The 5,000-nt window shown below is 52.6% G+C and overlaps 1 pseudogene; it reads right to left on the bottom strand.

Moving 5' to 3' along the window:
• The window catches only part of LOC143364263 (large subunit ribosomal RNA), a 10,153-nt pseudogene that overhangs the window by 3,336 nt on the left and 1,817 nt on the right, over positions 1-5,000 (bottom strand).

The raw sequence follows: 5,000 nt of genomic DNA, 5'->3' as shown, positions 1-5,000 counted from the left end.
CGTTCTCAGCTTAGAGGTTAAGGGTTTGTTCAAGGGGTTCGCCTCCCCGTTAGGCCGACCGGCTAAGGTAAGCCCCCCGTTTCTCCCGTTCTGCAACATACCACCGGATGTCTCCGGTGGGTCGTCGCGGCAGAGGGGAGTCTTCCGGGTGAGAGCCGCGGTTATCGCGAACGATAACACACGCATGGGCTCCCTGAGAGCCGCGGTCATCGCAAAGCGATGACTCCGCCAGAACTCTCTTAATGAGAGAGCCGCGGTTGTCGCAGAGCGACAACTCACGCAGAGCTCTCTGAGAGCCGCGGTCCCCGCCATGCGACAACTCCGCAAGAGCTCTCTTCCCAGAGCTGCGGTTGTCGCATGGCGAGAACTCTCGCAGGAACTCTCTTACCAGAGCCCCGTTAGTCACCCGAAGGTGTCCAGGTCCTACCACGTGAAGGAGGGGTTGGTGCGTCAGGGTTATACCATGATATAAGTCCCTGACGCTTATAAGACCCAGTAGATAGGGACAGAGGGAATCTCGTTAATCCATTCATGCGCGTCACTAATTAGATGACGAGGCATTTGGCTATTTTTTTTTTTTTTTTTTTTTTTTTTTTTTTTTATAGAAGGGGAAAATGCTTTTACGCACACCGGTAGTGGTGTTGTTCTACCGGTAGTGTGAGACTCTGATGTTAAAATACTCACTAAAAACCCCTTCTGCATTGTGCCTGAGACTGCAGGCAGCACAGTGCAAAAGCAATCCGCAAATCCATCAGCCAATACCCGTACGATGTTGCACGGCAGTCGTCCTATTGAAAACGGCAACGGCATTCATCCCTCCAATTAGGGCCCGTGTAGAAATGATCTTCAATTCCGTCCTCTTAACGATGTTCAAATTGAGGAGATCCTGAGCAGATGCCTTGCTCCATATTCCTCGCGCAGATAAGGACACCGAGGTGAACTGCACACTTCCCACTTTGTGCTTCCTCTTAATAGCATCTTCTAGTGGTCGGTAGTATGCCACTTTCCTTCCGTGTGCTTCGTCCAGGTCTACCTGCTCGCCTACCACCTGCACATCAACCACAATTGCCCTCACGTCGCTGCTGGCAACCAGATCCGGTTTCCTAAGCCCATCGGGCGTTATAAAGTGCGGCTCTTTTTCTACTTTCCCAAAAGTCCGGTCTAGTGCTCTTTTAATATATGCCGCTACAGCATCGTGCCTTTTAATCCTCGCGGCGTGAGTCCGATGGCAAACTTGCAGGATGTGGTTGAGTGTCTCCTGTTGGTTGCAACCGGCTCTGCATGAGCGGTCGCTAAGACGCCCCCGAGATGTTCTGGATCTGGTAGGAATCGCGTTAATCCGAAGCCTCACGAGATTACGGAAGTCTTTTCCCGAGAGGAAGCGGTTGCCGTCAACAATCCACTTGTGCTGTTGCGGTACCTCACCCGATCTACGGAGCGCCGCTCCGTCGCAGGAATCATGGAGGAGTTTTGCCCACCTATCTTCGATCTTCTTGCGAGAGTCTAGGTCTACCCGTCCATCGTGAAGCCTTCTCTTAGCTCTCAGGATTTCCTGTGAGAGGAATGAAGAGGAGATTGGACTGTCTCCTTTAATCATTCTTTTTAATCTCTCTGCTCGCCAGAATGGTATTAGCCACCTTAGGGACGGAACAGAGAGACCTCCATCTCTCACGTTAGCATAGAAATATGCGTTGACAACGTCGTGTGGCAGACCTAGCCATCTCCTCACAGCACTTCGCACCAAAGCATCCATCCTCTTTAGCTTGCTCAAGTTAGTGTGACCAAGTATGAGTTGGTGATAGAGTCCTGGAAGGACCATCACTCTAAGACCAAAGAGGCGCTGCTGTGGTTTGAGGGGTGCCTTAGTGAGTTTCTCAATCGCAGTGCTCAATAGAGCCTCGTCGCTGCGATGGCGGGCACGTCCTTCCGGCGTGAAGGGCACTCCTAGGTACCGCCACTCATCTTCCCTCCTCAACGCAGGTAGAGAGAGTTCACCACAGATAAATCGCACATTTCCATCGACTGCCGACTTTTTAAGGTGTGGTACGTTCCTGAACGCGACTGTAAAGGACTTACTCGTATTTATTCGCAGTCCACATTTGGTTAAGTAGTCGGACGCCACATCGATCATTTCTTGAAGGCCGCTAGGTGTTGATGCGAGAAATACTATATCATCGGCGAAGGCCAATACATCAAATCGCCTCCCTTCAACGTCGATACCGATCTCCTCGGGGATCCTTCTGATGAGACCATCGATCACCATGTTAAAAATAATGGGTGATAAGGGATCACCCTGTCTCACGCCACACGAGGGATGGATGCTGTCCGACTCCCAACCATCACACACAATCCGTGTCGTGCCCTCCCGATAGGTACGCGTTATGTAGTCAACCATAGGGGTTGGTAGGCCCTTGGTTATCATTATATCCCTCAGGCTGTTATGGGATACAGAGTCAAACGCTTTCGCAATATCGATGGAGGCCACGTACAGGGGCTTGAAATTTTGTCGGCAGTACTTGATAACTAAATCCAGGTCGAACACATTTTCCAGGCAACCGTCGACAGGCACAAATGCCTTCTGTCTAATATCTAGGATCTCGGCAGCCATAAGTCTGAGGGCTAGTACCCTATGGAAAGCGCGAACCAATACTGAGGAGACAGTGATTGGTCGAAAGTCTCCTGGATCACTGGCACCGTCCTTCTTAGGGATTAAGGTGGTCCTTGCTTCCATAAGATAACTAGGAAGCTTGCCAGAGACCATAAAGAGATTGAAAATCCTGGCAAGTAATCCCGCTGGAACCGCTTTCAGCTGTCGCGCGGTCAACCCATCCGGGCCAGGCGCTGTGGCGGTGCCAGGCAGAGCCTTCGTAACCTCATCCGGCACAATCGGCCTCCACAGGGTATCTAGACTCTCAGAAGCATTACTGATCCCAGGCGACTGATCGCTTGATCCAGTCATAACTGCTTTCCAGAACGGGACCATGATGTCCTTAGGTGGAACGGCATCAGCAGTCTTATCCTTGAGCAGCTTTCTGAGGCAGCTACAAGGGTTTTTCTTCCAGGCGCGCTGGATTTTGGCGTATTCCGCACGCCTCGCCTGGCGTCTGGTAGCAATGCACTCATTAGCGGGCGACGGTCTAGTCACCTTCTTGGCTGCAGGGGGGAATACCTCGCGCAGGTAAACCTCCACTTCCGTCGAAATCCTGTCTTGATCCCAGGATCTAAGGTTCTGGAATATTCTGTTCATGCTACTTGACCTGAATTCAGGTCTGGAAATAGGTTCCAGGCCACATAGAGTATCGACAATCTCGCGTACAAGGTCAGTATTATTGGTGTTAGACAACTGATCATGAGGCGCCTGGAGCTGGGCACTCGGCGTTTCCAATTCTGTGATGAACTGTCGAACCATCTCTTTGTATCTCAGGCCCCTCCTTTGACCTTTAATGGCTTCTAGGGACCGATTAGGGAAGAGTGGCACCAGGGATTGGTTTATAAAACGGACACCCTCAATCGTCAACCTCGCTTCCTGTCGCGCAAGGAGCGCAAGTTCTTCAATGTTCCATTGCGCCTTTTTATGGACGTTTTCCGTCAGCTGCAATTGATCGTACCAGTTCTTGTGCATCCGTTGTTCGTGCACTCCTCGCCCCCTGGAATTCTTGAATGTCTTGCCACAATCTTTGAATCTGCATGTACAGGTATTAGGTGCTGGCTCTCCGGATTGCTGAATAGTTGGGCCAGTGGAGCCTGAGGGCTCCCCAGCGTTTAATACATCATCCGAGGCTGTGTTATTTATAGTAGGGCCAACTAAAGCGATCGAGGGGGCTGGCAACCCCCAGGACCGATATCGCAGAGGCAGTTCTTGGCTTCCCCCCCGGAGGGGGTACTGGCGGCGGGACCCACGAGAAGGGGACTGCTTGCTAACTATGACTCTCCGCGGGAGAGCCGGTCGCTCAATCGGTGCCACATGATGGAAGGTGGCTCCCGACTCCTCCACACCTCCACGAGGTGGGAGCTGGGCAACGTCCACCTGGAGACAGGTGGACGGCTGAGCTGGAGGACGGCACCGATTGAACGATCCGGATCCCCTTAAGAGAGTCATAGTTACTCCCGCCGTTTACCCGCGCTTTTTTGAATTTCTTCACGTTGACATTCAGAGCACTGGGCAGAAATCACATTGCGTCAACACCCGTGGGGGCCATCGCAATGCTTTGTTTTAATTAGACAGTCGGATTCCCCTAGTCCGTGCCAGTTCTGAGCTGAGCGTTGAATGGCGGCCGAAGAGGACGACCGTTCAAGACGGAAGCCTCGCAGCAAGGAAGATCCGCGGGAGGCCAAGGCACGGGACCGAGCTCGGATTCGCAATAATGTGTTCACCTCGCCCAGGCCCGGCACGTCAGCCAGACCCGCTTCCCGACCAAGCCCGACACGCCCCGCTCCTCAGAGCCAATCCTTATTCCGAAGTTACGGATCCAATTTGCCGACTTCCCTTACCTACATTAATCTATCGACTAGAGGCTCTTTACCTTGGAGACCTGCTGCGGATATGGGTACGAACCGGCGCGACACCTCCACGTGGCCCTCTCCTGGATTTTCAAGGTCCGAGGGGAAGATCCGGACACCGCCGCAACTGCGGTGCTCTTCGCGTTCCAAACCCTATCTCCCTGCTAGAGGTTTCCAGGGAACTCGAACGCTTATACAGAAAAGAAAACTCTCCCCGGATCTCCCGACGGCGTCTCCAGGTCATTTTGGGTTACCCCGACGAACACTCTTACGAGGGCCCGAATGGTATGCGGTTCCGCTGCCGGGTTCCGGAATAGAAACCGGATTCCCTTTCGCCCGATGGGTGTGTGTTTTGTGTTTGTACATTTGCTCTTAGGACACCTCATCTACATAGGATTTCTCTTAGGGCTTAGGATCGACTGACTCGTGTGCAACGGCTGTTCACACGAAACCCTTCTCCACGTCAGTCCTCCAGGGCCTCGCTGGAGTATTTGCTACTA

This window comes from Halictus rubicundus, unplaced genomic scaffold (assembly GCF_050948215.1).
Source record: "Halictus rubicundus isolate RS-2024b unplaced genomic scaffold, iyHalRubi1_principal scaffold0390, whole genome shotgun sequence".
Taxonomy (NCBI): Eukaryota; Metazoa; Arthropoda; class Insecta; order Hymenoptera; family Halictidae; genus Halictus; species Halictus rubicundus.
Note: the sequence above shows the minus strand (reverse complement) of the source record. Positions and strands in the feature narration are given on the sequence as shown.